This window comes from Jaculus jaculus, chromosome 10 (genome assembly GCF_020740685.1).
Source record: "Jaculus jaculus isolate mJacJac1 chromosome 10, mJacJac1.mat.Y.cur, whole genome shotgun sequence".
NCBI lineage: Eukaryota > Metazoa > Chordata > Mammalia > Rodentia > Dipodidae > Jaculus > Jaculus jaculus.
The window spans coordinates 21,495,201-21,505,394 of NC_059111.1; positions in this window are offsets into that span (position 1 = coordinate 21,495,201).

Below are 10,194 nucleotides of genomic sequence, written 5' to 3' on the forward strand. Positions count from 1 at the left end.
GGGATATAATTAGGAAGGCCCCTTCCCCAAGTAGAAAAAGAGGAGAAGCACCCTCTGTGCCCAAGACTCAATGTCAGGGTCAGGCCAGCATAAGGGAATCTCTGTCCACACTGCGCCTACGACTCAGCTGCCCAGCACAGACAACCTGTTAGCCCATCGGCTCTGCAGTCACCTGAGCAACTCAGGCAGCTCGGTCATTAGCTCATCCTCTGAGCCACCTTGATCAGGAAGAGGATTCAAAGTCCCCGTCTCTGTTTGTACTCCCGAGAAGTCATGACTGGAAAAATCCTCTTGGCTCAGCAAGTCCTTTTCCAGTGCTCACCTGATATGTAGGCTCTGCTGTGCTGCAATGAAAGGAGACTGGATCTGGAGGGGAACAAAGGTTCGACCTTCAGATCCCTTGACACACCTTCACTTGCTTCGTACACTCCAGACACACCAACAGAGACATGGAGCAGGATGCCCTGGCCCCAGACGCAGCCCGCTGCCATGCTCCGTGAGTCTGGAAAGGAACTACGAGGAACTTTCGCATTGCCATTGCACATTTTGCCTTTTCTCTCCTAAGAACCCCAAGAAGAAAGCTAGCAGGCCGAGAAGGTGGATGCCTCCAGATCTCCAGCACTGGATGGGGAAAAACCCTCCCAGGGATTAGGTAAAAAGCTAGGGTGGATCCATCAGATTCATGATGCCCAGAGTAACACTGTCCCACAGCGAAGGAGGCTGTAGATGGTCTTGAATTTGTCCCTAGATCCGCACTGAATCCTGCAGTCCTAAAAGTGGCCATATGACCAGCCCACATGAGCCTCCAAGACAGACCGGTGCTTTCCAGCCCAAAGATTCATTTGCTGGACAGGTAGGGCCTCGGGTTCTTTTCATCTCTGTGAAAAATTAAGGCAAGAATTCACCTATCTTTGCCTTTAAGAACTAAGAATTCAAATGTGTTCAAAATAAAAACATTACCCATGTGCACCGCAACTCATAAATTCAACCCACTTCCACCCACATCGTCCCTGCCAGATCTATGGTGTTTTTTTTTTTCTTTTTCCCTCACTAAGGAAACACAACTCTATCTTAGGGGAAGAAACTGAGGGACAGGGCCTGCCTGAGGTCAACTGGCAAATGAATGAACCAAGATGAGTGAACTAAAACTTCCTGCTCCATGAGCAACTGCTAACATGCTAGTTGCCTCATCTTAACTCAGTCTTCATGATCCAAGTGGATGGGTGGCAGTATTGGTCTCCCTTTATAAGGAAATTAAGGCACAAGAAAGGAGATAGAATATGTCTAGGATTGCTCAGCTAGAGACTGAGTTTACACTCGGGTGGTCTCTCTAGGGTCCTCCGTAGTGCTGCCTCCTGTCTGTAGCAGCAGTCTGGGTCCAAACAATCCTCAGAAGAACCCAAACAAGGCCCATATCACCAGGTGCCGTGCACAAGGGCAGGTTGGGGTAAGACTCAACCTTTCAAGCAATAGATCAGCAGATGGAAACTAGGGTAGAAGCCACAGAACTTTCTCTTTCCAGGCTGGGGGTTGGGGTTAGTAGTAGTACTGCATGTCATCTTTCAAAGCCTGCTAACTTGGGGACAAAGGGCCAGGGAGGTAAAACCTGGGTCCATGGTTCAAGACAACAGCTCTGCAGATGAAAAGGCAGGTAGATAATGGGGCAAGAGAAGGGAACAGGTAACAGTCTCGGTGTTTGGGCAGGGACTTTCCTGACCCAGGTAGCACAGGGATATCAGATCGGAAGAGTGTAGATGGTGACAGGGGTCCCCCCTGCCTCACTGGAAGCCAAGCCTGCTCTCAGACCCGAACCAACTCATAGCCAAGGATGGGATATGGGCCAGCAGCAACAGATGTGCGTGACGACGGGCTTGAAAGGGAGACACACTCCTGAGCTTCCTCCCCCACTCCTCGGACTGTGAGGTCCACAGTTGCAGGAGTGGGAAAGGAGGTGCTTGCAGAAATGATGCAGGAGCGTCTACCTGAACTCTGTGGTCACCCGAGGTGCAGCCAATGGCAAGAAGGGCCCCTGGGCTGAGCATGGTGGCGCACGCCTTTAATCCCAGCACTCTGGAGGCAGAGGTGGGAGGATCGCCGTGAGTTCGAGGCCACCCTGAGAGTACATAGTGAATTCCAGGTCAGCCTGGGCTAGAGCGAGACCCTACCTCAAAAAGCAAAAACAAAAAAAGGAGGATAAGAGAGAGATGGCTTAGCAGTTAAGGCACTTGCCTGTGAAGCCCAAGGACCTATGTTCAACTTTCCAGGTCCCACATAAGCCAGACACACACGGTGATGCTGGGATTGCTGCAAAAAAAGAAAGAGAGGGAGGGAGGGTCCTTGGGGAATCACAGGAGTTGGACACATGCAGATCTGAGCTTCAGGATCCAGAAACAGCAGAGACCCCGCAAATCCACCCTTAAATTCCAACCAGCGCCTCACACCTTTCAGGACCAGACTCCACCCATTCCTCCATGCTCAAGCTTTCTCCTGACAACCCTGATCCCATGGCTACACAGTGACACCCTAACAAGAGGCCTGTAGGAGATGTAAGGGTTCCGTGAGGAGGAATGATATGCACATGTGTTGTCCTCCCACAAACTTCTTCCTTTCTTTCATGCTTGTAGTCATACAGTTTTGGGGATTATGAGTAACTCTGAGAGGACATTCCACTCCCTTCAGGGATGATGGAGCCCAAGCCTACTGTGTCTCAGAGCTTGGTGTCCACCCAGGTCTACCACCAATAATAGCAACTGCTATGCCCACCACCATGATTTCCCATAGTAGGGAGGGGGCCATGGGGATGAGAGAAGTGGGTGGGCTGGGCCTGGGGAGCACTGTTTACAGGGCATTTACTACCCAGCTCTAGCCTGTGGGGACCACAAAAAGTCTACTCAGCAGAGATAAGTGGTCAGATTTTTCCAATGACCCTGGAACTTGAGTCTTTACTTCAACTCTCCAGTTTTAAAATATCAGCAAATAGGGACTGGGGAGATGGCTCAGTGGTTAAAGGGGCTGGCTTGAAAGCCTGTCAACCTGAGCTTGATCCTCCCCAGTACCCATGTAAAGCTGGACACCAGCTAGAGTGGCAATCTCTGGCAGTAGCTAGAGAGCCTGTCTGAAGGATGGGAGAAGAGCACAGACATTTCAAGACTGCCCTCTGACCTCCACACACATGCCAGGCATGCTATGACATGTGCATACCTACACATACATGTTCCTAAATATATACATATATATTCAATATATATATACATATATATATATACACACACACATATGTATGCATAAATTTTTAAATAAGCAAATACGCAAACGTTAAAGAGGATTACATGACCAAATTAAAAAAATTGTAGGGGCCGGACATGGTGGTGCACACCTTTAATCCCAGCACTCGGGAGGCAGAGGTAGGAGGATTGCTGTGACTTTGAGGCCACCCTGAGACTACATAGTGAATTCCAGGTCAGCCTGGGCTACAGTGAGATCCCACCTCGAAATAAAACAACAACAAAAGACTGTAGGGGCTAGAGAGATAGTTTTGCAATTAAGGCACTTGTCTGCAAAGCCAAAGGACCCAGGTTCAATTCCCCAGGGCCCACATAAGCCAGATGCACAAGGTGGTACTTGCATCTGGAATTGCACTTGCAGCAGCTGATGTCCCTAGTATGCCCATTCTCTTAAAAAAGAAAAAATGAAAAGTCGGGTGTGGTGGTGCACGCCTGTAATCCCAGCACTCAGGAGGCAGAGGTAGGAGAATCGCCAAGAGCTTAAGGACACCCCAGACTACACAGAGAATTCCAGGTCAGCCTGGACCAGAGTGAAACCCTACCCCAAAAAAACAATAAATAAATACAGGGCTGGAAGGATGTCTTAGCGGTTATGGAATTTGCCTGCAAAGCCAAAGGACCCAGGTTCGATTCCTCAGGACCCACGTTAGCCAGATGCACAAGGGGGCCCACGCACCTGGAGTTTGTTTGTAGTGACTGGAGGCCCTGATGCACCCACTCATTCTCTCTCTCTCTCCCTCCCTCTTTCTCTGTCAAATAAATAAGGACAAAATATTTTTTAAAAAGATTGTAGGGGGGCTGGAGAGAGGTAGCTCCATGGCCAAAGGTGCTTGTTTGCAAATCCGGAGGCACTGGGTTCAATTCCCCAGTACCCACATAAAGCCAAATAAAGTGGCACATGCATCTGGAGTTGGTCTGCAGTGGCAAAAGGTTCTGGTGTGCCCATTCTCTCTCATTCTCTCTCCTTCTCTGTCTCTTTCTCCTTGCAAATAAATTCTCAAAAAGATTAAAGACCTCCAGAGCACCATGCCACGGCTGTCTAACAGATATGGTACAGCAGCCTTAGTCACCAGTGTCCTTAGCCAAGCACTCCAACAACCAAGTCAGGGCCTACGTAGAACTAGCAAGAAGTACAGAGGAAGTTTTTAGGCTGCACAGGCCCTGGTACCACACCTCACTCTCCCCAGTGCTCTGTCCACCTTCAAACCTCGGCCAGGATGTTCCCCTCAAGTACCTGCTTCCTTTGCAAACCAGTACAGAGCCTCCCACCTCCCAGGCAGCCACCGGGCCTACCCGCAGTGAATGAAGTTGTTCTCAAGATATCCTCCAGCCTTCTTAGCCTACTGATTAGCGGTGCTCGGTGGCACTTTATTCCTGCATCTCTGTCATGCTAGCTGTATTTTTATTTAAACTTACTCCAAACTGTTAAGACCCTAGTCTAGCCATCCAAATTAAATGATGCCAAAAAAGTAAAATATCCACAGAGGAACATTTAGTAAGGATAGGATTGGCGGAGAAAAACTACTCTTCCACCTCCCATTAGGACAATCTGCTCACCTACAGCATGAATGGGTAGAAATAGCACAGCAAGCAGCCTTAGGTGACACGGGGCTGGGGCTTTGGTGGGAGCGCCCCCTGGTGTCCACTCTGGAACAGACAAGTGTTACACACGGGATGGAAATTCTAAAACCCTCCTGGAAATAAACTCCACCTTCCAGCCCACCCCCACACCCTGCATCCATCTGTGAGCCTCCTTTCTCCGCGGTCTAAGGCCTGGGGCAGACCACAGTCACATGTGAGTCACAAGGAGCCTATCTAATCTAACAGAATCTCTTCACTACATGGCGCTGGGAGATCAACGCTCAGAGCAGCTGTTGACTGGTGAAGTTATATCCTACCCAGCCAATCCTGCTCCTCTGTTTCTTTCTCTACTTTTCCTTTTCTTCCTTCTTCTTTAAAACACTCTTGTGACCTCAGACTTGCAGCAATTCTCCTGCCTCAGCCTCTCAAGTGCTGGGATGATAGGTGTGAGCCACCTCCTGGCCAGACCTGCTCCTTGGGTTACAAGATGAGAACAAGGACAGCGGCAGTTCTGACAAACCTCTCATCCCACCTTCTGAGCGTCCTTCGTGCTTGTATGTTGAATGTGTGTGTGTGTGTATACATACGTATATATATGTATACATATATACATACATATATTTGTGTGTGTGTATACACACACACACACACACACACACATATACATACATACATATATTTGTTTTTAACTATTCTCTCCACAGGATAGGCTCCCAGGACTCGCCCAGCTCTGATGTGGGATCCTTGGGCTTGCTGGAGCCTCATTAGTGAGGAGATGCATGCCTGGTCTTACCCAAGATTTCACTTTCTCTCACAAATGCAACAGAGCTTCCACTTTCTCTTGTGGGTGTGGAAGCTCTCAGAAGGCTTTCAGTCCATCCTGAGAGCCACTTACCACAGCCCTTGTGACAGCCACGCAGCCTCTGTTTACGTGCTTCTAGTGATGAGGCACTCCCTCCCAACGCAACCCTGCCCATCTTCTTGAACTCTGCCACATAACCTTCTTCCCCAGTGGAAGATTTCCAAACAGGGGCCTAAATCTGCCCTCAAGCCATACAGGCCATGTCCAAACAAACCCTCTTTCTGGAATATAGCCCTTCACAGATTTATGAGGTTGTTATCTTTTGAAATGTGCTCTTTTATCAGGAAAGTCTCCCATGGGGTCTCCTGTGGAGCCTAATTTTGGTTGATTCCCAAGACATAATCACTGCTGTAACAGACTGCGACTAAGTCCCTTCCAGGTGTAAAGCAGTCCAGTTTGTGTCCATCCCGATTCAAGATCAGGAGTCAGATCAAACATAGCAGCTAGGGTAGAGGCTGAGAGCAGTAGAGGGCTGAAAAGGCTCATCTTATTGCTCATTGCTCATCTAAACACCTCTGAATGGGGTCTTACAGAGTTGGTTCTTATTTATCATAGCCTAAGGTCCTCAAAGGCTGATTCCTAAATAACCAGTGGTAGCTTTTTAAAAAAATACATTTTTATTTATTTATGACGGGGTGGGGGTAGAGAACGGTCATGCCAGAGCCTCCTGCCACTATAAACAAACTCCAGACACATATGCCACCTTGTGCATCTGGCTTATGTGGGTTCTGGGGAGTTGAACCTGGATCCTTAGGCTTCACAGGCAAGGACCTTAACTACTGAGCCATCTCCTCAGCCCCTGTGGTAGCTTTTTAACCTGGGCTCAAGAAGAAAAGATCTCATCTTGCCTAAGGGCAAATGGTGTTCTGGTCCTCACTGCAAGACTTAAATCTAGTCCCTACCTTAGACTACCTGCTCCTGTCTCTCAACAGAATCCTGACTCAATTTCAAATATTCCCCAGACTGCCATCTCTGACATATGCACTGTCGATATCTACTTACACAGACTGTAGTAAAATGTCTAAGACCCAACTGAGGCTCCCTGTGAAAAGGTAATCTAAACCTCGGTGGGTGTGATTTAGAACCCTAATTCTCCCCCATCTGAACTGCCTCTTCCAGTGGTCAGCAAACCCCTCAAACCAAGTGGCTTCCAGGCCAGCAGGCAAGGACAAGGCCCAGGTGAGTGTACTGATGGGACCAGGTCTGATACACTGTCATCCAAGCCCTGGAAAGTCTGGCTTCCCAGAACACAGTGTATCTAACAGGAAGCGCTTATCTGCAAGAGGAAGAAAAACCTCCCCTTTTCAAAACTGTTGAGAGGATCCATCTAGACAGCTCCTGGGAGCGCAGAACTCAGCGCCTGGCAGAGCGGGTGCTTGATAAATGAGCACTATTGCACTACTGTTGCTGCCAGCTAGTTTTGCCAAGGTAGAGGAGGCCAGTGCCTGGGTCACTGAGAAAGGCACTTCAAACCTACAGGAAGCTGAATTCTATTACCAGCCAACAGCAGAGCCTGTGGGACCAAGACAGGGCTAAAGGCCCAAGGGAGCTAGGGGCACAGCTGGGCTACCTAAACACAGCTCAGGGCCAGAGAGGTCCAAACTGTTAAGAGCTTGGGGAAGGAGTGAGGGGTCTGAATAAACACCCCAACATCCTCACCAAAAACATTCTCTGCCAAGGCCTGGGACAGAGAGAAAACAAGAAGCTACCACAGGGTAGGGATCTGAGAGCTTGGTCTGGGGCCCAGGCCAGATGGGGCTGAGGCAAAGAGCAGAACCAGGGCCCACGTGCCCAGCAAGCTGTGCCAGCCCGGCCCATGTCAGCCCAGCCAAATCTGAGTTATATCAGGAGAAAGGATCTGTTCAGAAAACTCACCCATCTCTGCATATTTGCATGTTCTATTTTGGGGTCTTTCTTCCCTTTTTTTTTCCCACTTAGCTTCCTAGAAAAGTTCTCGTGATCAATTCCAACTTCACCTCTGTTGAACTGCAAATGCTCATTCAATCTCCTCTCCCCCCACCCCTACGCAGTAGTCCCCCTTCCCTCACTAATGAAGTTCTTAGAGATCGGTCTGCCCTCTCGGGCCTCCACTGTCCAGTATGTCCTGACATGTTCAGGCCTCGGTCCCTACAATGTGGCTCTGATTCTGCTGTAGCATCTCAAGATCACCACCACTCAAATCCACAAGCCCAAGGTCAGCCCTTCTCTGCTCCTAGATTTGCCTAGCACCGAAGACCTCTGACCATGCCTTCTGTGCCCACTCATTTCCACTCCCTCCTGTATCTCCAATCTACCTGTCACCATTTGCTACAAAGCCTAACTCCATATGCAATTTTCTTTCACATTTTCCTGGAAAGATGAGTTACCTTCTCACATGATGCAGCCCTAGTCTTGAACTTAAAAACCTCCTATTCAAGCCGGGCGTGGTGGCACATGCCTTTAATCCCAGCACTTGTCAGGAAGAGGTAGGAGAATCACCCTGAGTTCCAGGCCAGCCTGGGCTAGAGTGAGACCCTACCTTGAAAACAACAAACAAAAAACCTCCTGACCATTCTCTCAGCCCAAGGACATCCCCGCCTAGCTGCCTCATGGGCACAGAACTCAAAATGTCCAAAATGGTCTTGTATTCCGAATCTTAACCCCAGTCCTTTTATTCTTGGAACACCACCTTCTACCCACTCACATCCTGCCTCCTCTTTCTCGGCCCCAGATCTGGTCTTCACACCTCACATCCCTTCCCTCCACCCAGCTCCCTGGCTGCAGCTTTGGTTGAGGCCCCCACCATGTCCCATCTGGAGATAGCGAACCTTCTCACTTGGTCGCCCATCCCCAGTCTCACTTCCCACAAATCCAGCCTCCAGGCAGCTGTCAGATTATCTCACATACAGATCTTGCCACCCCACCCGCCTAGTGCCCTGGTAAAAGCCACTCCAAGGGTACTCGGCCCGCAGGACGAGGCTTGAGCTCTAGTCACACCCACGGCCTTCATCATCTATTCCTCCCCACTTCAGAGGCCACAGGCGACCACAGCAAGAGCATGGCTCTAGAGTCCGCTTCGAGTTGTCTACTTCCTACCCATGCAAGTGTGGACATGATCTTTCCCTCTGAACCCAGGAGTCCTCCTCTGCCCAAAGATGTAAAAAGTAAGCTATTTCCCAAGATTGGTATCAGTTGTAACTCTGATCCTCTCCCCCAACCCCTCTCCTTCACCACCAGGCCACACCTCTGCCTCAACTCCACTAAGTCTCCCTCCCCAAGACCAGTCCCATTCCCAATCTACCCACCAATAAGAAGCCATAGAGATGTTATAAAATACGTATGACTCTCCCTGGTGAAAACTGAGATGGCTTTAACCCCAGCACTTGGAAGGCTGAGATAGGAGGATGGCCATGAGTTCAAGGCCAGCCTGGGACTACAGAGTTTCCAGATCAGCCTGGGCTAGAGAGAGACCTTGGCCCAAAAACTCCACCCCCACCCAAAAAACTTGACTTCCTCTGGCCTGTCTTGCGTTCCACCAACAGGACAATAGGAGCCACATTCCCTTCCTACCCATATGCCTTCATGCCCACCCTTCCTTACCCTTCACATCTAGCTCAAATGCCACTTTCTGCAGGCTGCTCTCCTTCATACACACGTGCTCCAATCCGAGTGAGTCCTCCACCCCGCCCCTGAATGTGCCTGGCCGTTTTCTTCCGGCTACAGTGTTGCCATGTTTGTCTCTTCCCAATGACATGGCTCTCAGAGCAAGGGTGTCACCATGTTGACCCCTAGACTGCTTGTTGAACAGAAAGGCACAGTGGTGAGGAAGGAGTCCTCAGCCAGGGAGAGCCCCAGGCTCAGCGGGGGCATATACCAGACCCAACACGTACTACCTCACACATGACCAGAGGAAGCAAGGCCAAGGTGCCAAGACCCCGGAGGAAAGAGCCAACAAACAAGGGAAACGGTTCAGCTCAATTCTGGGAAGCTGTGTACCTGGTGTGGGGGTTAGTTCCGGATGGGTGGGGGGAAATGGAAAGGGTGAGCTAAGTAGCTTTGGTGACTATGAAGGGCCTTAGTGGTAGGGTAGGTTGCCACAGAATGGAGACCAGCTCTAGGCAAACTATCATGGACACAGGAAAGGGCTGTTAGCTCCATTTGACCACCACAAGCCCATGAGGATGGCACTGGCCTTTGTTTCAATCACAAAAAAGCAAGTGACATTGAGTTCAGAGACAAAGCTTCTAGATCCTTGCTCCCAACCACAAGGCAGGCCTCCAGGCAGACCACTGATGAACCAAGAGGCCTGGAGAGTGCTGTGTCTGCTGATGCAAACACCTTTCAATGCTAGTCTCAGGGGTGGCGGGGAAACGCAGACTTCAAATTCTGCAGTGGTAATAAAGAACAAGGGGGCACCAGGGACATCTGGAATAGTGGGGTCTTCTGACTTCCCTTTGCAGACTGTCACTGATAAACTGAAGGTCATCC